This window comes from Oryzias melastigma, linkage group LG13, assembly GCF_002922805.2.
Source record: "Oryzias melastigma strain HK-1 linkage group LG13, ASM292280v2, whole genome shotgun sequence".
In the NCBI taxonomy this organism is placed as follows: domain Eukaryota; kingdom Metazoa; phylum Chordata; class Actinopteri; order Beloniformes; family Adrianichthyidae; genus Oryzias; species Oryzias melastigma.
In genome coordinates, this window is record NC_050524.1 from 8,721,305 (window position 1) to 8,744,546 (window position 23,242).

Genomic DNA, 23,242 nt, shown 5'->3' on the forward strand with positions numbered 1-23,242 from the left:
CACTATCAGTGAACCTTCATAGCCAACGTCTCCGTAGCAGCCGCCTTGCAGCACGTCTCCACCATAACAAAGTAGCAAAACTAAGTGTTATAAGTGTAAACGTTTGGGTCTATTCATAATGGAACCTGTAAATAAAACCACGTGACTAAAAATCTCTTCACTCATTGGCCAGGAATAAGAAGGGCGGGGCAAAGCAACAAGAGAGGGAAACTATGGATGTTGTAGTGTCGTGGCATTGTGTCACTGGCATTCACTTACACTTTTTCTGTATGTAGTTTTTGTCACTCTGTGTTTTACTGTCATTCTGCTTTTAACTGCAAAAACAAAGAAAAATTCCTCGTATGGGTAAAATTGTACTTGGCAATAAAGTTGCTCCTGATTCTTCTGAAGTGAATTCTGTTAAAAAGCCTTTAGCAGAAGCGCCTGGTGCAAACTTTCCAACAAGTCCGCAGTTGGACCCTTTTACCTCTTTGATAAAACGACAATCGTTGCTTTGAATTTGTCCTGTTGCTTCATTCTTATTTTGTTCACGTAACCACCAGCTACGGTGGCCATTTTGGTCCAATTTTTTCACTCCAAGCACAGAGCTTATTCAGACTAAGGAAACTCAGAAACGAACCAAGACCACCTCAAAAGATGGTTCAGAGAGCGGTTCCTGGTCCCAGATCAGAGTCCGCTTGTGTGTATTCAGCTGGAAAATTTGTTCTGGATTATCAGGGGAAACAAACTCTAGTTCACTTTAAGTGAACCAAATGTGTTCAGTCTGAATACACCCTAAATGTTTTACTTGACGTTGATACAGATGTTCATAATTGATCAGCTTTGAATAAGTGAACTTTTTGACAAGGATAGCAAAGTGTAGCAAAGCTTCCAGTTGTTGCTTTGCCCCGCCCTCGTAATTCCTAGCCAATGACCGAAGAGATCTTTAGTCATGTGCTTTTGTTTACAAGCTTTGGTATGTGACAGAAAAGCGTACTTGTCTGCAGTCAAATTACAGACCAAAAGCAAAGTTCAGGACTCGATCCAGTCCATTTAGGCGGAAGGTGTCTGAACTTTTCCAGTCTGAGTATACTTTAATACAGCAACCATTCTCACCAAACTACTAAGAAATGTCTCGATAAATCCATTTAATAGGCCAGGCTAAGTTCTTTTCTTCATTTCTTTAACGAGTCTTAACTGAAACAAAGGTGTTGCAACGCCGCAACCACATCACAAAGATGAAAGCAATATTGCCTTACCTCCATTCACAGAGCCTCCAAATCTGTTTGGAGCCCCCCAGGGGAGGCCAGCTCCCACACAGCTCTGTGCTAATAACATGTAATACCAGGAATCAACTATAATTTTTTTTTTCCTTAGTACAGTTGTTTGACGAGGCTTGACTAATCAGTAAACCCATAAGGATGCCATGTGCTCTGCCACTCTGCTCCTTCACGTTCAGCTTTCAAGCTTCAACGCGGCACATTTTTCTCTTTATCCTCCCCTACATGCCAGCTGTGCTTCTGTCAAGCAGGTGGGCGCACTTATTCCTGTTCAAAATACATTACTTAGTACTGGGGAAAAGAAATAAAAGGTCATGCTTTCTTTGCTTGAAATTTGCCAGAAGAACTTTATGACCCTAAACTTTTTTTTATGACAAACAGACCAACATCACTCAACACCACTATCCTCTCAGCTCTCTTAATATCTATACCGTTTATTAATGTTGGGTTGTTTATTTGGGTAATCTATCAACACTTGTGTCTGCGTGGCTTCAAGCTGTTCCCGACTCATCCTCCATCCAAAAAAAAAAAAAAGTCTGCAACCCTTGACGTCTGCCTCTTCTCCTGTTTCAGTGAGGCCCTAAAAATGTTGTCTTTCAGAAAATTTATCCTCCTTGCTTCTGAATGTGAATTGCCCCTTTCATGGAACCCCCTCCTCTTTGATCTGGTCAAGGTCCGCGTCCTTCCTCCCTGCTTCCTCCGTGACCTCTGCCGTATTCCAATCCTGAAATATCACTTTGAGGGCCGTTTTCTCCAAATGAGGACGCGCTTTGGCTTCTGCGCTAATACTGAAATTGAAATACACTGACAGTTTTATATCAGGAATATTCTTCGCAGGAGTTCAAAGCTGACTCTTACATGCTTAGGCAATTTTTCATAGAGCAGGTGCTGAAAGAATCTGCTGATATTTTCGTGTTCAGAGTAAAGAGCACATGAGGTCAACTGTGCAGTCGGGTTCGAGCAAAGAACGCACGACGTGTCACACTGTTCTGCTATGAAGTTGACAGAAAAAGAAGTATTTGTGGACAAAAATATATCGGAACAAGTTGTGCAACACATCATTCCATTAAACCAGTTTGATTTGTCTGTTTTCCCCAAATAATTCAGTTAAACAGCAATTCCAATACAATTTCTTGTTTTTTTTTTTTAATTGAAGTTTTTTGGTCAGTTAAGAGTACTGTATTTACCGCACTAGAGAGGGTATGAAGTTATAAGGCACACTCTCAATGAATGGTATATTTTCAAACTTATTCCATATATGAGTCTCTCCGCATTATAAGACACACTCTTTTTTTTAATTTAAGGGTACCAAACCCTAAATCAACTTTTTTTATCTGTTGACCAAGCTATAAATGGGGCTTTAAAAGTGCTGTCTGAAAATAAACTTGTTTAATTCTTGAAAATACGGTCAAAACCTGTCTGTCCTGCCCCCTACAGGTTAAAATGAGATATTACAGTTGAATTTCTTGATTGTTCAAACCATTTCAGTCCCACGTCATTTCTGAAGTCCCACGTCAAGATCTGCAGCTCCAGTAATGATAACAGTCCTGTTACCCAACCCCACCCCTCTGACTGGATTTTCAAATTTGAGGTGTGGGTGGAGTCAGCCTCCACCTCCCCTGTTTGGTTACCCATTAAGGCTTTTAAGTGCTCCTTATAATCCGAAAAAATACTTTAACTTAAAGTTTGTTGAAATTTGGGTGGTGTGATGAACTACCACCCTCTCCAGGGTCCAACCTGCTTCTGCCTGTTGGGATGGGTTTCATTGAGCCTTATGGCTAGGGTCGTGTATTGGCAAGAATCTGACAATACGATACGATACACATCTCGTGATACAATACTTATATCCTTAGATTGTTTTAGAACAGAACAATTTTTCCCTTTTTTTAAGAGTATGACTTAGATAAAACATGCGTCATAGGTTAATTGGTTACTCTAAATTACCCCTAGGTGTAAATGTGACTGTGTATGGGGGTGGGTTTTTGCCCCAGCGACAGACTGGCGACCTTTCCAGGGTGTATTCTGCCTTTGCCCAGAAGAGACTGGGTTAGGTTCCAGCACCCCCCGACTCCAAAAGGGACAAAACAGTTTAAAAAATTATTGACTTAGAAAAGAACTAAGTAGTACATGTCTCACAATAACAACAAACCGTGAGGATGACAGAACCAATAAGGTTGTTCTTGTGAGATCCTGTTGTCCTGGTGCGGTGTAGAACTGCTCAAAGTGTGCTCTGCTGCCAACTAGTGGTCGGGGGTTTTGGTGGAAAACAAAAGTAAGATGCTGAAAGAAAATTTACAAATGATTAATTAAATATTGTCTTGTCAGCATTTTTAAATCGAGACAAGTATCACCAAATGAAGTATCACAATATATGACCAAATGGATTTTTCCCTACACCCCTACTTATGACCCCACCTGGACAAAGAGGGGTAAAACTCATTGATGAAAAGACATGTTGCACTGGTTTCACATATTTAAGAAATAAAATTAATTAATAGGGGCGGGATCTCAATTCAACTCCTTTACCTTTATATTTCCATAAAGAAGTTTTGAATTCTCATTTCTGTGCTCCACAGACAACAATGCAACCTTTAGTGTTGTTGTCTCTGTCTGAAAAGGCTGTTCTCCAATCCCTTGATAAACCTTTGTTCTGGATTCAGGCTTTGATTTATTTTTTACCTTTGTCACACGGGTATTGAGTTGAACAACGGAGTTCCACGGAGTGACAGGGGTTCCAGCTCGAGGTCTCCCAGCAGGTCGCAACACATTCGCCCCATTCAGATCCTGTGTAGAACAACTTTAATGGGCTCATCCGTTTAACTTTTATGGGTTAGTCTGAAAGACTTGTGGGCATAACTCTGGATTGTATTGGCAGCTGAACAATAGTGTGTGCAGGACACCCAAACTAATGGGATATAACTAGTTTTGCATCTGCAACAGTTGACTTTATTTTGGCCTCGTGGAACAGAGGTTTAAAAAAAAAAAGAGCGCATGTGTGAGGGAAATTTGATATTAGAATGTTACATTTTTGTTGGAATGATATGATAGCAGATCCTATAGGTTGCTGTTAAAAAAATGTTTGGTATTTTATCAAGTAATAAAGATGTATTGGATAATAGAGAAGCTCTTTGAAGTCCGACTCCGATCATCTTTTGATCTATTGTAAAAGCGTTCCCAGTCGTCTTTTAGTGATAATGCAATTTTTAGGCAAAATCCAAAAACATTTCTAAAACATAGTATCGACAGAATGGTAGTAGTTTCTTAGGAATTGGCTTTTGAGTAGGGCTGGATTGAAAAAAATCTATTAATCGATTTGAATCAATTTAAGATTAAAAGATCAATAATTGATTCACAAAAGATATAAATCGATTTAGCACACAAAGCTAAAGTTTGCTAGCTTGATGCTAACGTTCGAAAGAATTTCCCATAGGACGGCTAATGCTAACGCTCGGTTGACCAAAAAAATACATTGCTGACTAAATGAACATCTTTATTTACTTACAGGCATTAATTTTCCAAAGTCTTTTATGAAAATAATAATTTAAAGTAACTATTTGTAGTCTAGAACTTCGTTTTTTTCCTCCACATACTGTTGTCTTCTTCTTGAATTAAGTGTACTTCTATAGCGCGATCGCCACCTAGTGGCCAAACTGAAACGTCCTCCAGGAGAAGCAGCACTGTTACAGTGTTAATGATCTGAACATTTTTGTTAGAACTTCCCCTTTGGAGAATCTATGTAACACTGTATAATATTAACAATCTCATTATTTTACTAATGCATATATGTGAACTGTATCAAATTAATATAAATATATTCCAATTAAATATTTCTAAACAGATGTGTATACATCTGTAAACTTAAAATTGAATTGAATTAAAGAATCGAAATAATCACAAAAAATCAGAATCGAATCGATTTATACTCTTGTGAGTCAATGCATTTCTGGAAATTATAAACGACACTCAGCCCTACTTTTGAGTATTGAGCAAATTGTTGGAGCAAAATAAGTCCGCCCCCCTTCCTCATACATGTCCTCCATCATGAGAAAAAAATACCAAAAACCTGATTTTTATCAGTGGCCCTTTAAGCTATGCCAAAGAATTTCAGTTGGTATAAAGTCCATACTGGCCCACTTGGAAAATGTTTGTCTTCAGGTTTTTCGTTTTGCTTGGGATCAGTTTGCTATTGCATGACCCCATCCAAAGCCAAGCTTTAGGCTTTGGGCAAAAGTTTCAGAATATCTTGTTGTTTACAAGGGTTCACAGTTGAGTTGTTGCACTAACCTCCAAGACCTGCAGCCAAAAAAAATTTTTTTTTTAAAAATCAGCCTTTTACTTGCAGAAAAAATATTCTACAATTACTCTTACTACATGTTTACCAAATCTCTAATGTTGTTTAGTTTATCCATTGGACATTGTTTTAAAAGTCTTGTGATTCTGCTATAATACAGATTAAACTTTTTTTTTAAAATAAAAAAAGACATTCCCTTAAAAAATAGTTAAAATCTAAAAGAAATAAAATGAATGACTGCCATAGCATAAACCAGTATGGATGTCCCTGTAATTGTGCTAATGGAAAAACTTTTAGTTGGTGTTCACCAAAAAAAAGAATAATTTTAAGGTAATTCTCAGATCTTTGCGATATACCCTACTTTAATAACCTACAGCAAAAGTTCACTCCGAACTCTCTGTATGACATTCCTCCACGCCACATTTATCTATCTAATTGCAAAATTTGATTCCCCTCAGTGATCCTAAGATGACTTCTGCTCGCAGCAGTTTGTTTACTTTATTTTATCATTTTCATCGCTACCAGAGCAGCTTGCCACAGACTGAGGCTGAAAAGGAAACAGATAATGCTTGGAAATGAGATTTCACCAAAGCCAATGAAGCACGGAATCCAACATCTAAATGACAGAGTATGAGAGCTGCACGACCGTAGCAGAAGAAATTAAAGCATTAAATGGAGTGTTGTCTTTTGCTTGACTTTCATTTTTTAATAAGAAGGTTACTTTCTGTGGTTTATTTGAAGGTCGTTTGTCGGTCTGAGATGACCGATAATGACGTAGCTCAGTAAAATCCTTTAATTACAAAGGAAAAATATGGAAAATGACAAAAGATCAAGAGAAGATAGGTGCCAAGCAATCTGTGATTTACATTAGTCGTCCGATCCTGCGCCATAATTCATGTGCTTTGAAGAACTTGTTTTTGAGTGGCGGCTGGCTGCTCCACACATGAAAGGCAGAAGAGATGGTTGCTTGGCTGAAGGTCAGAATGGGCAGATGGACTTTTGGCTGCTCTGTGACCTACGAGCGTACATGTGAGCCAGGGCATGCTGTTTGATTGGATTAGATAAGGTATGCTTTGTACCCATATCTCTGCAAGGAGCTGATTACACTCAGTCATGGACACGCACATGTACGACTGCAGGCACTGCAGACCCTTGTTGTTCTTGTTATAGTAATTGCATGGAATCTAACTGAAAGACAGCATGCTGTTTGTGCGCGGTCGGGACCGTCTTCAGCAAAACGTCATCGAATTAGGTTCATGCGGGACAAGCTGATGAGTAAGCAGAAAGTCTTACGCTGAGCGGCTGGTGTCGACTAAACGAAATCAGCCAGAGACGCACAGATATAAGACTTTAATGGGATTCACAGGTGTGTAATCCGTCACAGGCCTGGTCATAAATCGGCCCCAGGCTAACGTTAGAACCAACAAGAGTTTCTGACGTCTGGAACATGCCATTTCTGTTAGTTACAAATGTAAAATGGCTTTAAATAAATCAAGAAAAAAATATCAATATGCACAACACGTATCCACGGGGATTATTCAAACCAACATACATTCTTTAGTCTCATTTGTGTACGATGCTTCTTCAAACCCATTTTTAGACCTTTCAACTCATCTTTTTTAGGTTTTTCTTGGGACTTTTGTAAATTTTGACATGTGTAATCTGTGTTTTGGTTTGAGTCATTGTCACTATTTGTTCCCCTCACCTTCCAAAGAACTAACAGTACATCATTAAAGAAAGATAGGAGGCTGCCCCTCCCATTTTCAGGTGAAACTCTGTTTTAGCAACTCATTTTTATTTTATGTCAATTCCGATGACGGTTTTTAGGTGTTAAGATGTGACTAAAACCCCCAAACCTCCAAATGATACGGAAAAGACTCACATAGCCAAAGACTTCTTAGTCACATGTACCCGTAGGGGAGTTGATCTGAGTGGGTTTTGAGTTGTCTGAACGCTTGGAGGGTCTTAGAAATGTACAGCTACATCTTGAAGCTTCATCTTAGTGTTCCCTTTAAGCTTGTGCTGCATCCTTAATAAACGTCATGAAAATGAAACCTTTGTTGTACATGTGGAATGTAGTATTTTTGTGAATAGTTTAAGTATTTGTAAGGATAATGTAAGTTACATGATCTTATGAAGTACGGGTGATGCAATGATACGTTGTCCTTTTCTGCCATCTATCTATCCATCCATTCATAGACAGGGGCAGCAGTCTAAGCAAAGATGCCCAGACTTCCCTCTCCCTTACCACTTCCTCCAGCTCCTCTGGGGGGACCCCAAGACGTTCCCAGGCTAGTCAAGAGACGTATTCTCTCTAGGATGTCCTGTATCTGGACTAAATGGCCGAGCCACTTTAACTGGCTCCTCTCAATGTGGAGGAGCAGCAGCTCTACTCCAAGGTCTCTCCGGGTGACCGAACTTCTCATCCTATCTCTAAGGAAGCGCCCTGCCACTCTATGGAGGAAACTTATTTTGTCCACTTGTTCTTTCGTTACCTTGTTCTTTCTGTCAAGACCTAGAGCTTGGGACCATAGTATTGGAACGAAGATCGACCGGTAAATTGAGAGCTTTGCTTTCTGGCTCAACTCTCTCTCCACCACAACGGACCAGTACAGCAGCCGCATAATGGCAGTCAATCAGGTTATCGATCTCATGCTCCCATCTTCCCTCACTAGTGAACAAGACCCCAAGATACTTAAACTCCTCCACCTGGGAAGGAGCACTCCACCCACCCAGAGAGGGCAAACTACTTTTGCTGGTCGAGGACCATGGCCATGGCCGCCCCAATGAAAGCCGGAGGTCCTGACTCAATATAGCCAACAGGACAACCTCATCTGCAAAGAGCAGGGGAAATCCTCCATCCCCTGGTTGCGCCTAGAACTTCTGTCCATAAAGATTCCAGATGACACAACTGCGTCACCCTTACCCATCCGTGTTAAGTGTTCTCTACGACCTGTTGCTCGCAGCATACGTATAGGAAAAAAAAATGTGTATGAAAGTTTTAACTCAATTCACCGACTGGTCTACAATCTTAAAATTTGTTACAGGCCACGTGCGTCCCCCTTTACAGGTTTGCCCATTTTTTGCCTACGGACAGCCTGTATCCCCCCCATATGGGTAATTATGACAAAGGCATAAGATTCAACCAAGCAACATCTTAGTCAAGCCAGTACTTATGTGGATCTATGTTGGACCATGAAGGACCGACATTGTAATACAGATTTTCTCTACGTCACCCTTTTTAAGTTGGCAAAAATCATAAAACGTGTTCATGTTTTGCAAAATCTGAGTGTATTTTCACTTAAAATTTCAGTATTTCAGTATTTGGGGGGTCTGTCTGCGTGCGGATGAGGGTTTTATATTTCAAAACACAACATGCACAAACAACTTTGCCCCCTGTGGATTCACATTTATTTTGTTGCATAGTTTGCACATGAAAATTCTGATTTTTCTGTGATAGGTCTGCTTTCCATCCGTAATACAAATCAAGAGAGAAAACAAGTCAAAGTTGTAACAGCAAATTGCTTGTTCAAACACTTATTACCCTCATCTTGCTGATATTCTCTCCATTGGAGCCTTGAAAACTTTGTATTTTTCTGGGAAAACTTTCATTTCAACCACAACCAGCGACGGCAGAAAATCAGTTACGACTTCAAAGACACATTTGATTTTGAACGTGACAAATGGGTCAAACCGACCCAGGAAACACAGTGGTTGAATACTTCCTCTGCATTGAAAATTCCATAGCCCATCTCTTTGTGTAAATTTTGCATGAAAGGATTCAGCCAGTGAGGTAAATCAAAGAATTTTTGGGAGGAAGGGAGCAAGTCATCACTTCTTCAGGCGATGAGGAAGTGGGTCAATCCGACCTGTTGAGGGTTTCAAGAGTTTTATTAAGAATTGACTCCAGCGGGGAATCGTGACAGCTGATTGTAGACTGGCTGTACTTTCCCAACAAGCCAAATTACCCCCTATAATGCAATGACAGAAGGGCATCCTTAAAGTCAGACCACACTGTCGTTTGAAGTGTTACCAGAGTTCTGTCATAATATTAACAGATTTTTGAACGTACTTCTTACTAAACAATAAATATATAAAACGCAATGTTCACATCAGAGACCAGTATTCTCTAAGAGACAATAAAAAAAAGTATTTTTATTTATTTTGTCTGCTGGTCTGCTTTGAGCAAAATTTTTCCAGATGTCTCCTGGAAAGTCTCTGCAAAGCAACAGAAAAGTGTTTTTCAGCCAACAGCTGCTCTGTTTTCCATCTTGTTTTTTTTTTTGCATCGTTTAGATGAAAAGTTGAATTAAAAGATTGTTGATGTCGTAAATGGTGATCCATTTCAGTGTGGGATTCTGTTGTCGCGGGCCTTTAATTTTGTGCTCTGACAGCTCTGAAAATGAAGAAAACACACAAGAGATGGAGGTTCGATCTGTCATTTGATGTTACTGATGCAGTGGAAAGCTCCCCCTAACTGCGAACATAAGACATTCCCTTGCACAGCTGGAAAAGTAATTAAAAACTGAAGCGTATCTCCAGACACACGATGATAACAACATCGTCCCCACTGCCTAACATAAAGTAGGAAATGTAATCACAGAGCAGCTTTTGGCTTTGAGTTGTGTTTGAGGTGAAAGTGAGGTGTGTAGGTCTGACTGCTGCTTTGTGTTGTGTGAACCAAAGTCATTTTTTATCTTCTGAATAGACGAACATGTTTGATTTGGACTTGCGTGTGTGTACATCTGTGTGTGCGTTCCTCTCAAGAGCTCGCCTGAATGTAATCTTGTGGAGGACGTGTTTACTGAGGAAGTCTCGACTACGCCGAGAAACATCTCAAGTACTGACAGACTACCTTATGTATACTCAGAGGAGATTGTTTGAAATGAATCACATGCAGACGGGGATGGAACATGTATACAAGAAAAAATATAATTACTCCATCACCTAAATATTTTACAGAGGGCCAAATAAATATCTGAGACAGGAAATTAGGCTAGCTTATAGCAGTAGAATTTACCTGATACAACATTAAAATATCAGATTCTAATAGAAAAAAACAATTCCAAAAATATAAACTGTACTTGTTTTGAAGAATCCATGTGTTATCCATGGAAATGTGTGAGTGCAAATATGGAAAATCCCATTATAGTTTTTATTTTTTCCAGCATTGGAGGAAACATTTGTAACAATGGCATGCCACCAGTACAACAGCTGTTGTTTGTAGCTAGCCTGGCAGGAAATGGGAAAATTACTGAATATTTTTCATTTGTATCTGTCTGCACTCATCTGGTAATCAGTGGACGATCCTCCGTTCACCCAGGATGAATCAGTGTTGACTTGAAAGTTTTGCGACTTGGTGAAACCAAAGAAACAGAATCAAACAGTGAGAACAGAAACACATGGCCTCTTTTGATACGAAGAACCAAATCTATAGAAAATGTAATAATGGCGACATTAGTTTAATCAATTCACACCTTTACGACCACATATACCTGTTTGAATAATGTTTAGCAGTAAGATGTTTGAGTTTTTGCACAAATTATGTATGTTCTTTATTTTTCAGAATTATAAGTTGCAGAAGCATTTAAAAAAAAGCATAATAAAAAGAAACAAATCATGTGTAAGTCACACTTTTGGGAGAGATTTATTAAAAAAATACAGGAACAACAACTCTTGAAAGGCAAAATATACTAACAAAATAGATATTAATAATAGATAGCAATAATAAACATTGTTATTTTAGCTTCTTGAAACATTTGAAGAATGTAGAATATTAAATATGAACTATTATTCAGATAACCATAGAATAAAGAACATGTCAACAAGTCAACCAAACTCATTATATCATCTCAAATCACTAAATTCCTTAAATTCTTCATTCTGTGTGCTGCTTTGGAACAATTCTGCCAAGCCCAACTTAAAGCTGAGTGTTGCTTTCAGTAGCAAATACTGATAGGTATACATACAGTCCATTTAGTTATTGTTGCTATTATTTAAAAAAAAATCACAAATAAGTCACACCTGAATATAAGTTGCACCACATGCCAAACTATGCAAAAACACTAATTATACTTAGAAAATATATGCTTCATCAAGTACAAAACATGACACTGAAGCTGCACAAATTCCACACTGCAAATCCCCGCAGACTTTCAGCAGAACATTCCTCATGCAATACTCTCCATAAAATACTGCATACTCTCCATGCAAACCTACCAACTCTGATCAAAGCAAAGATTAAAGAAAAATTAGGACCAAAAGTTTAAATCATTTATGCCCAATATACTAGTATAATACTATATGTCTGTAGTGTAATATTATATAATCAAATATTACTGACTTACAGAATTTTTTGTTTTGTATTCTTGTGCAAAAATCTTATTGTACTTTGTGTTTTATTAAACATATGATTTTTTACTGTGATCAAAATTGCTTAAATAACTGGCTGTATATGAGAATTGGACCAAGTGACTCCTCCCCCCTTGTGTTCTCAACAGGATATACCTGCTGGTTCCAAGAAGCCAAAATCCCGCAGACTTCTACAGACAAATAAACAGCTATTACTCAGTTATTATGTTTTTCAGAATAATAACCATTCTTGCCCTGCTACATTTTTTCAAACATGTTCTTGGTAATCCTTACGAATTATTTCATAATATTTTTTTTTGTTATCGCAAGTTATTCAAGACTGACCAATTGGATGCCTCAGTAAATGTAGGTGGTGACCCCTTGACCTCACGTCGAACGTTTGATTAATAGATTCTCTTAAGCCTGCTTTTGAGTGGTAGGGCTGTGGATTTCTAACAAGCTCACTCCTGATTGGTGGAAATGTTTGCCATTGAAACATTACCTATGCTTCTATTACACATATGTGCAAAACTTTATTGAAATCCTAGAAGTCTAAAACAATTTTGTGATTATACCATTTCTATTAAATCACAATTATGCAAATAAACACAAACCAACTCACATGATAACAAAAACACGGCTGCGGATGTGAACAAAACTTTGATTTGTAGCAGATACATTTAAATTTCTGCAAACAGCATTAGTGCTCATCTTCATCTTTCAAAGGGAGACGTTGGCGTCTTATTGAGGCCATCGAGCGGCGAGCTACATGATGAAGAGATTTTAGGAAATCATGATTGGTGATTCTACAGAGGAGATGAGAATCCGACAATTCCACATGAAACGGTCAACTTTTGATGAGCTGCGTGATTCTGTGGGATCTCATGTTCGCTAAGTGTGGTATCCAGTTTTTGGTCATGTGACTCATTTAATTCTAATATATATTTCATTGCAGTTTTGTAAAATTTATCAGTTCCAATACACTTCAAATACCACCTCCTTCAAACACAAAATACTTTTATTTTTCAATAAATGCAAGTTTTTTTTTTAAATTATCGTGTTTCCATAAAGGAAATTTATTATCGCAAATCCAGTTTGCGTAGTTTCATAGTCAGTGGAAATGCAGCTATTGACTCAGACCAATTTGAACCAATCACTGCTGCTGTCTGGCTCTAAGATGGCAGCATCCAAAAAAAAAAATGCAACCGAACTGACCACATTTTGTTGGGGCCCAAAGTAATCAATTTTCTACAGTTGACATCCCTCTCTTTCAGTCCAGTTAAATATACAGTCAATGGTTTAAATACCATCTTAGAAAATAATTTGAGGTCCAATTACTCTGGAAAGTTCATTTTGACTTTGCAAACTTGTGTGGCATCTCTAGAAATCTATAATAAATAAAATAGTTGTTTGATTTTCTGTCAAGTATTTAAAGCCACTTAAAAATACAAAAATGTAAGAAAAAACGTGCACAATTTTAGGATTTTTAGCTCTATGATGCCAACAAAAGCCCCAAACTCGCCCTGATCACTACTGGTTTGTTTGCAGAGTTAGTCACAGAGTGACTGTTTACTTCCAGTAGTCCCTCCTGACCCCGTTGCCCCGGCCCCTTCTTCAATCACTCCTCTTTTGCCCATTTTCTCACTCCTCATCTCAACGTTCCCCCCCCGATTTTGTCACCATGCGAGTGCGGCAGTGTCTGAGAGGTTCTGACTGCGAGAGCTGGGATGTAGTCACTTCTTTTTAATCAGTGTGCTTACACTAAAATGCTTGGATGTTTACATGGATGATGAAATTCTTCACTGTGCCAGAAAACAGCCTATTTCATGGATGATTTACATGGCAGGCAGCTGCATAAAACTCAATAGATGTGTTTTCTGGAGACAAACACGGTCGTAGTTAATAAACGATATAGTAGTTAAATCTTCATGACAGGACCAGTTTAAGTAATGGATAAACTGGGTAAGGATGTTTGCTGGTATATTTGGCTGATGGATGAATTGACTTCTTCTCCAAGCAAATATTAAATAAAGCAATTGTACCACATGGAAGAGTGAGTAATAAACCCAAGACAACGTCATCGTCGTTGTTGCCAGAGAAAGTTATAAATAGATGAAATGTCATGAAGTTCAGCCAGTGTTTGAAAAAAAAAAAAAGGGAAAACAGATTTCCTGTAATTTGTATTTATTAAATTACTCACGATCAAAGTGGATCTTTTAGGTTATTTTTGGTACTTCACAAAATTCCGAAATAAAGTTTGACGCAATGTTAAAGCTCCAGAAATCTATGCGCTTTGTTTGGTGCAAACGGTCTGGGTTGGTGTTAATTTGTGAGACCGGGAGTCTAGACTTAACAAAAGCAAATGTGCGGCACTCTGTCACTGTCTGTTTTAATTACAGCAACAAAAGACCATGCCACCATGACTGTCCGTAAACACATCGTACAAACTGTTACTGCAACATTTTCCTAAAAAAAAAAAAAAAAAAAAAAAAAACACATCCAACACGTGCAAACATATTTTTTTTAGTACAATTTTCATAAAGGTTTTGAAAAACCCCAAACTGACTCTGTGTTGTGCAAAAAGTTTTTGGTTTAAAGACCTACTCTGATAAAAATGTGCTTTTAGTGTTTTGAATTCATTCTTGTATTTTTCTGATGATTGAGGAAAGATATGAAAAAAGAAAATCTTAAAACTGCATTTCTATGTATTTATGTGAGAATCTGGAGTAGACTAAATTAAAAAGAAGTGTGATACAGTTGTAACTGGGACAAAGAAGCTACAATGGCAGGCTGCAAGTTTCCTGCTCTGCTCCATTCTGATGCATCCACTTGCAGACTAACAGATGATGATGGGAAGTGTGGATGGGCTTACTCCGCACCAGCTGTCCCAACTGCAACTCAGGAGTAAATTTCTAATGAACAACTGCCGCTCTGAAGAAACTATGTCCCCAGAAAATGACTTTTTTTTTTTTTTTAATTTTGGCTAAAAATGGCATAATCCTACATAAAAAACCATTAGGAATGCTTTAAACGCTTTGGTGGAACTGCATGGAAGAAGTCTGAGCTTTGGTCAAACAAAAAAAAGGTTGAAGTTCAGATGTGTTAAAAGTGTTTATCCTAAACTACCAAAACTTTTGAATCCCTAAAAGCATTCAAATGATAAGGAAAGTTGGCTTTTATGGAGGAGATTAAATATTGTGGGGTCTTGTTTATGACTGAGGCAAAATCTTGGAGGGTGAGATCGACATGCGGATTGGAGTGGCGTTTGCTGTTATGCGGTCGCTGCAGCGGTCCATTGTGGTGAAGTAAAATCTGAGCCAGAAGCAAAGATATCTCAGTCTTTGTTCCAGTACTCACCTATGGTCCTGACCAAAAGAACAAGATCCTGAATACAAGCAGCTGGAATGAACTTCCTCTAATGGGTGGCTGGGATCCCTTAGAGATAGGGTGAAAAGCTCGGTCACCCGGAGAGAGCTCGGAGTAGAGCCGCTTCTCCTCCACATTGAGAAGAGCCAGTTGAGGTAGCTCAGGCATCTGGTCCTGATGCCTCCTGGACACCTCCCTGGGGAGGTGTTTCTGGCATGTCCCACTGGGCAGAAGCTCCAGGAAAGACCCAGGATACGCTGGAGAGACTACGTCTCTCGACTGGCTCCCCCAGAGGAGCTGGAGGAAGTGACCCGGGAGAGGGAAGTCTGGGTATCTTTGCTTAGACTGTTGCCCCAACAACCCGGTCTATGATGGCGGAAGAAGATGGATGGATGGATGGATGGATAGTCTAAATGTGATTGTATTGAAATCTTAATGAAAGTCATTAGCGCTGGGGCTGCATGGTGACTCAGTGGTTACCACCTTCACCTCAAAGCGAGAAGGCCCCAGTTCAAATCTTGACTGGGGCCTTTCTGTGTAGAGTTTCCATCTTCTCCGGGCACCTTGCTAAGTCCTAAAACATGCTTCATTGGTTAATTGATTACTCTAAATTGTCAAGTTGTGAATGTGATTTTCTGGCATGGTTCCTTCACCCAACAGTAGCCAGATAAGGCTCTGGCAATCCAATTTTCCCAAAACGGATACAGTGGTTAAGACAATGGATGTATGGACAATACCACAACTTTTTTTTTTAGCTTCCACATTTCACAAAGCAAATATCTGTGTGTCATTTTTTAATGAATTAATTCTCGCAGATCCATGTCGCCAATCAATGACAACACTTGTAAGGCAAAAATTTGCCATTTGGAAGTCCTTACTATGGAGTGATTTTTGCGCCATTATTCCAATAAAAACAATTTTCAATCAGCTCATAGACTCATGAAGAATTTCTGACCAATCAACTTTCATGTCGATGTCTGTGATTGGCTGGCTTTTGTGGCACTTTTGCTCTGTTTTGAACGCAGATAAGAGATAAATTTTCAATTTGATTGCACAATTTTTGAGTTTCAAGTGCAATATTCTGTTTCAAATGCAACATAATTTTTTGAGCAAACATTTTTTTTGTGTGAATGAGTGTTGCGCTTGAAATAATGACACAAAAATCACTCCATACACATTACAGGTGAATGCTTTTGCTCTGAAAGCCTGACGCCTCAATTTTCTTTTCATCTTCTATCCTTTTCTCAAACCTACTGAATTCCTTTTGGGGTCACGGGGTTACTGAGGCCTATCCATGGAGGGGTCACCTGTCTGTGGCTACACATTCACACCAAAGGATCTTCAATTACCCCAACGTAAAAACATGTTTTGGACTGTGGGAGGTAGCCATATTGCCTCACACGCTCGAGGAGAGCATGCAAACTCCACACAGAAAGGTTTCCAGCTGGGATTACAACCAGCACCTTCCCACTGGGATTAGAACCACAGCGGGAAGGCGAGAACGCCTTCCCGCTGTGGTTCTAAAAGAGCGCTAACCGCTATGCCACCATGCACCCCAGTTTCTTTTTATCTTGATAACCTAATTGATAGGATGGTGGACTCTGCAGGCTAATCTTTGTGATCACAAATCTTATCAAAAGACATTTTGATCACTGGAATGCATGATGTGGTGCACAGAAAACAGTGGATCCTGAGTTATCTCTTTAATCTGGCTCGTGGATATGTGGTAACCAGCTCCTATCTGGTTCTGCATCTGCACTTTGTTTGTGCTCGGTAAGCCCAGTGGGCATTCTCCCACCCACCACCGGCTGCTGTAGCACTTGCCTAACCCACATCAGTGCTCCTGCATGGTTCACATTAGCCCCCCCACCCACACCTACTCAGACCAGAGATCCGCTGCCTGGTCTGCCTCAGCAGATCAGAGCTCAGCGCTGCTATTGGGCGCTGCGGAAGGCACGAGTGTCTGAAACAAGGCCAAAACAGAGTCTGACCTGGCTACCGCTGTGGACGTCTGATGTAAGGTCACCTCCCTGTGGTGCTGTGAGTGAATCCACACGCAGGTGTCTAACATCAGCCCATCTCACAGACCCAACTTTGGGTTCACGTGAGGTTGCTGCACCGATGCTTCAGTGACGGATTCTCTTTTTCTCCTGTAATGTCAGATTCTTCAGGCCTTAAAGAATTTACACGTTTTAACATTTTAAATACCACCGGACTTGAAAACATATGCTCCGCTTATATAAAAACACATTACGGGGGGAAAATATGACCTTTAAAAATAGAATATACTCAGCAGCATCTAGGATGGAACATCCATCAAGCTTTATATCATGAAAGCTTTAGACTAGCATAAGATAGAGCACAGACAGCTATAGTTTGTGTCATTTTTATCTTTCTCTCTGATATAAAACCTGTAAAAGAATTGAGATTGTGTGCAAAATGCTTGACAGCAATGTTCCAGCTGTGGAGCAGTCTGTTTGGCAGGTGGGCTTTTCATTGCTAACATTTACACTCATGCAGTTTTACATTTTGACACTATTATAGATATATACTGACTCTTATTTCAAAAAAGGCCATAGTTTCTTCATTATTTAAAGTCTTAAATTGCTTAAAAATGTCCAATCACCATCTGTTGGTCATTTTACATTTGTTTTAGTTCCAGTTCTACTGTTGTGTCTGAATACATTGAATTAATTGGAATTTATGTTGCTAAAATAGGCTATAAAACTTACATCACAACTGGACAATATGCAATCGACTGGTTTAGACTGGATTCTAATTTAATATATGTTCATTTGATCCCATTTTACCACATTTTCTTACTTAAAATGAAACTTCTTGATGTTTGTTGATGATTATAGCCATGCATTGAGGTGATCCTAAAGCTCAATCACCGAATCCAAATTGCTTCCAATTCCTACCTTTACAGCTTGTCCCTATCCCTACATTTGTCCCTCTAAGCGTAGAAACATGGGCTGTGTCCGACTTCCCACCCAAATCCCTAACTACTAAAAAACTATTTAATGCGGGACTATCTGGTGCTCTGGAATTTAAAAGCAATTTTTTATTTAAAAGTATGACATCACCGATTTCGCAAATTGAAAATCTGATCAATATGACTATTTTACAATGTCTATTTGCAACTCTGCTCTGTTCTGATTATGAAAACATTGATAGCTTATCTAAGAAATTACATTTAAAGACATTTTTCTGTTAGAACGCAATGCATTGTGGTCTAAATTCGCCAATGTAGTGAGCATTGATGCACATCTAGGAACTTTCTACGACATTCGATTTAGGAATTGTAGATTTAGAGAGCACTAACAAATGGCGAATGCCCTGTATAGTGCACTCACTATATAGTGAATAATGAAGAAATTCAGATATAGTCATGGAGACTGACAGGGTGATGTCAGTAATAGTCTCTAGTCATCTACGTTAGCATGTAGCTGCCAGCACTTGTAATATACATAATATTGGTTTTATAACTTTAAAAAGACGTGCAAAAACAAAAAACTAAAACTTACATTTAAATATATAAATAATATAAAATATATATATATATATATATATATATAAAATCGAGGTCATCCAGCAGCCTGTCTTTTTATTCCTTTACTTTTTGTACATCGTGTATAACAGAAATTTAATGTCTGAAAGGAGATTTTGGGCGGCTAAGAAGAATACCACCATAAAGAGGAAAACGGAAACGCTAGCTTAGCGCTAAATTGGTGCTTTCTAATGTCGTCTTTCTGCTAATCAATGTGTGGCAACAGCGACTCCACCCCCAACTGTCTCGTTCTATTTTTCTATGGATCTACAACCGATGGGGGCTCCCAAGAGGTGTGGGTCACAACTGTTAAATGGGTCCATTTTACAATGGAAACTCTCAAGATACCATACCGTCCTGGACCGTACCGAACCGTTCAGTGGAAACGAGGCTTATGGCTCTACCACTATTCAAATTGCCCTACAAATGGAGCAATAAGGAATAAAAGGCGGAAGGAAGCAATTTTGATTTGGGCATGTGTGTGTATGTCACATGCATACACATTTGGTGTGAGCATATGGTGTTCACACCGGACAAGCAAGGACGAGATTTGTTTTCCTTCACTACCGTTCATTAGTGTATATCCATAACATACTGTAGGAAGAGGCTTTGAGCGAAATATGGTGCAAACGGTGCAAATCTTGTTGCAGGCGTTTTCTTTCACAGCTCTATTCCGATATATTGAAGTCTTGGTGTCATAGAATTCCATCCAGGCACAAGCCGCGATTATTAATTACTCCTCCAGGATACATTTTCAAACAGTTGGTATTTCTGTGAACTGAAAAGGACGCCATCCATACTTCACTACTAAATCTGATTGGTCCGTTTATCTGGTTTAGCTTTCAATGTTTGTACATGGAGCCCAAAAATGGTTTTAAAAACTTGTGTATTGTGTAGCAACGCGTGATCCCAAAAGCACAAACTACGTACATAAATGCATTTACATAGACTTTTCATTGGAAGTGGTTGCTTAAATATGTGTTGCCAAGGCCGGTGTGAACATAGCACTACACTCTGGAGCGAATTATAGTCTAAAAAAATACAGTGATTGGAATTTATCTAAAATAGGCAAGAAAAGATAGCTTTTAACTAGACAATATAAATTAACCAGATTAGATGGGATTATACTTAAATGTATCTTCATTTGATCTAGTTTTACAAGACAGAAAAGTTTACTTTAAATTGTCCACTTGATGTTTGTTGATGATTATAGACATGTGCTGTAAGCTGATCCTTACAGAACGGCACGATTCTTCTTCTTTATTGACCAGTCCAGCTGATTTTAAAGCAACAGGATTATTTTACATGAATGCCTTTTCCATTTCATTCAGACTAGAAATAACTTTTTTTATTTCACTGCCGTATATCTCTCTTCTCTGTTCATTAGGTTTTTTTAGAATCCTTCTCTGCTTAAATGGTTCGCTGCTTAATTGTTTCCAGATGCACGGTTCAGATGAGAACCAGATGCTTCAGCTACAGGAAAGTCTTAAACTCTAATGAAAGTTTTAAGAAACACAGGCCACCTAACAGCTTTCATGTTGAAAGACTATCTGGATACTGTATATGCATACGTTAGTACAAGCCTCATTCTTTAAGTGTAGTTGACAAAAAAAAAGCAATCAAAAGTCTATTTCTTGCCATCGACCATCAACTCTTTTTTTTCTTTTTTTTTTAAATCCCTGTCTGCCACGGTTCCTCCTCCATGTTCCTCTGCCAGATTTATGAACTTTAAAACATTTAACCTTTTGCCATTAAAGAACACTCTTCACGTTTATGACAGCGACTTACACGGCTAAAAATGAAAAAGCTGTGGTTTTTCAGGGATCAACATTTCTTTGTATGATTATTTTAAAAAGATTGTTTTTATACTCTTGAACAACTGACTAAATCGAAGTCAAGATCTGAGGACAAAACTCTGAACTTTGCAGCTTTTCTTTACTGGGGCCATCCAGCCATGTAGTTTGATCCAGATGCTAGCTCTCAAGAGGAAAACAAAAGTGTACATGGATCTATCTGCAAGTGGTTGCATCAGAATGGAGCAGAGTGGGGAGCTTGGGACCGCCCCTTTATTTGTGACATCACAAATACAGTATTTTTCGAACTGTATTTTTCCATCTGCTCCTGATTCACAACTACTGCGTTCCAATGATTATGAAATTGCGCAAATTGGGTTTTTATAATAAATTTGCTTAATGGACACACAAAAACTTCAAAAAAATGTGATTTTATTGAAAAAAAGAAGGTTTAGTACTTCAAGGATTTGGTTTTTGACGCAAATCGAAATTGACATATTTGGCAAAATTGCAATCGAAACACTTTTTTAAAATAAAAAGAGTCACGTGACCTACAACCGGGTACCACACATCGCCAGCGCCACATGAGGTCCCACAGCATCACACAACACATCAAAAGTTGAGCGCTTTGTGCAGAATTGTTGAATCCACAGCTCCTCTGTAAAATCACCAACCACAATTTCCCACAATGACTTTACCCATAGCTCCTCCCACATAGTTAGCTTGCCAGTCCATGGTCTGAAAAAGATGCAGACGTCTCCTTTGATAGATGATTAATTTAAATGGTTCTGATGTAAATCAAAGCAATGTTTACATCCGTCGCCGTGTTTTTGAGTGATTTTTTGTGTTTATTCACATAATTATGACTTAATAGAAACACTATAACTGCAAAATTGTGTGGTTTCTTTTTTTGACTTTTCTACATTTTGCACATATGTGCAAAGGAAACACAGCTATTGATTTGAATAAAGAAATACAAAAAAAATGAATTTTGAGCTTAATTTTTATTAAATCAGAAAAACACATGACAAGAATATGCTAAAAACACCATCGTCATCGTAGTGGGTCTTTAAATAAGCTTACAAAATAAGAGTTAAATCTTTGCTACATTTGCTACAAACTTCCATATAATCAAATCATCTTTATCTCAACTAACATTTAAACTCACTAAAAACAATTTCCTGAAGAGATGATTTAGTAACTGGTACTTAGTTTGACCCCTTTTTTCAACTGATGTTTCACAGCCGTACAGGAATTTATCCAAAAAAGGTCACTTAAAGTCACACAAGGAGTTTTTTTATTTTATTTTAAACATTGCATGAATAAAACTCAACATTACATTTAATATGAGTTAATAAATGTTTACAACTTTATGAAGACCACTTAGTCTGCACCAAAAATAATTGTTTCCCCAAAAGAGTAGGGAGTAACCTCTGTGTGTATTTGTGCGGCGTGTGGCCCCGTCCACTCTGTTTAAGGTCAACATGTCTGCCTTCTTCAGCACACTAACACATGTGATAAGGTGTCTCCTGGTTATCTTCTGGCTCCATGAATATTAATGGTCCTCTGGGATGCATGCTGGTGTTTTTGATTACTCCAGGCCTCCATATTAACCATTTCTTTAAAAACACATTCTTTACACATGTCAAACTCAGGAAATAAAAAAGACAAAGTACTTTTTTTAACTGCTCGGATCATCTGCAATACCATAGGGGTTATGTCTTAGCATTTTCTTCAAGCAAATGCGTGTTGTGTGCATAACAGAACCGAAATATCGTGCTTTTTTAACTTTAGTAAGTTTTATTGCATAACAAATAAAGCATGTAATGGATCTATTTGTCTGCAAGTGGATGTATCGGAATTGAGCGGAGCAGGGAGCTTGTGGATTGTCATAAGTTCTACACCAAACCTTGGTCTGCTGCTCATAATTCACAGAAACTTTAAAAAAAAAAAAAACAAAGAAATACTTCAGAATGCAGTTTTAAGCTTAATTTTATTGTATATGTCCTCCTTCGTCAGAAAGATACAAAAATGGGCGTGGTTAGCAAGTAATGGGTAGGACGTGTTTGTGAGACCTCCGCATCAACCTTTGTTTGTACTAAATATTTTGAGACTCACTATCCCCTTCTTGCTGTTGCTAGTATTTTGTCCTTAACCAGTCTGACGAAATGACATCCAGGAAAAATAAGACCAAACTCTTCAAGAAACCAGAGAAAATTGAAGGGAATGACGGAGGATGAGTGGGAGGTTTGCATCAAAAATGTTCATAGTAGTTCAATAAACGCCAGACTTGCTCTTATTCAATTTAAGGTTCTGCATAGACTTCCTTTTTCTCCCACTAAGCTGAGGAGGATTTATAAGGATAAATCAGACTTATGTGTTAAATGTTTGAAGGATCCAGGGACTCTATCACATCTACATTTTCAATGTCAGAAATTAACAACTTTTGAAATTCTGTTTTTGATTTTCTTTCACATGCTATGGAAAATCCTCTTACTGCAATATTTGGAATCACAGAACCTGGTTGGGTATGTTCAAAGAATGAGAAAAAAGTCATTTCTCTCTGTACTCTACTAAAGGTAGTGTTGTGCTGGAAGTCTGACAAACCTTAATTTGAAATGTGGTTGAACGA

The 23,242-nt window shown here is 38.5% G+C and overlaps 1 protein-coding gene and 1 long non-coding RNA gene across 2 annotated transcripts in view; one reads left to right on the forward strand and one right to left on the reverse strand.

The window, feature by feature from the left end:
• The window catches only part of LOC118599508, a 1,530-nt gene extending 1,069 nt beyond the window's left edge, over window positions 1-461 (reverse strand). Inside the window, exon 1 of the long non-coding RNA XR_004948890.1 lies at window positions 15-461. This is a non-coding gene — a long non-coding RNA (uncharacterized LOC118599508). The remainder of the gene's footprint in view (window positions 1-14) is intronic.
• Window positions 1-23,242, forward strand: part of LOC112149171 (protocadherin-16) — a 118,428-nt gene that overhangs the window by 59,749 nt on the left and 35,437 nt on the right. The window lies entirely within an intron of this gene.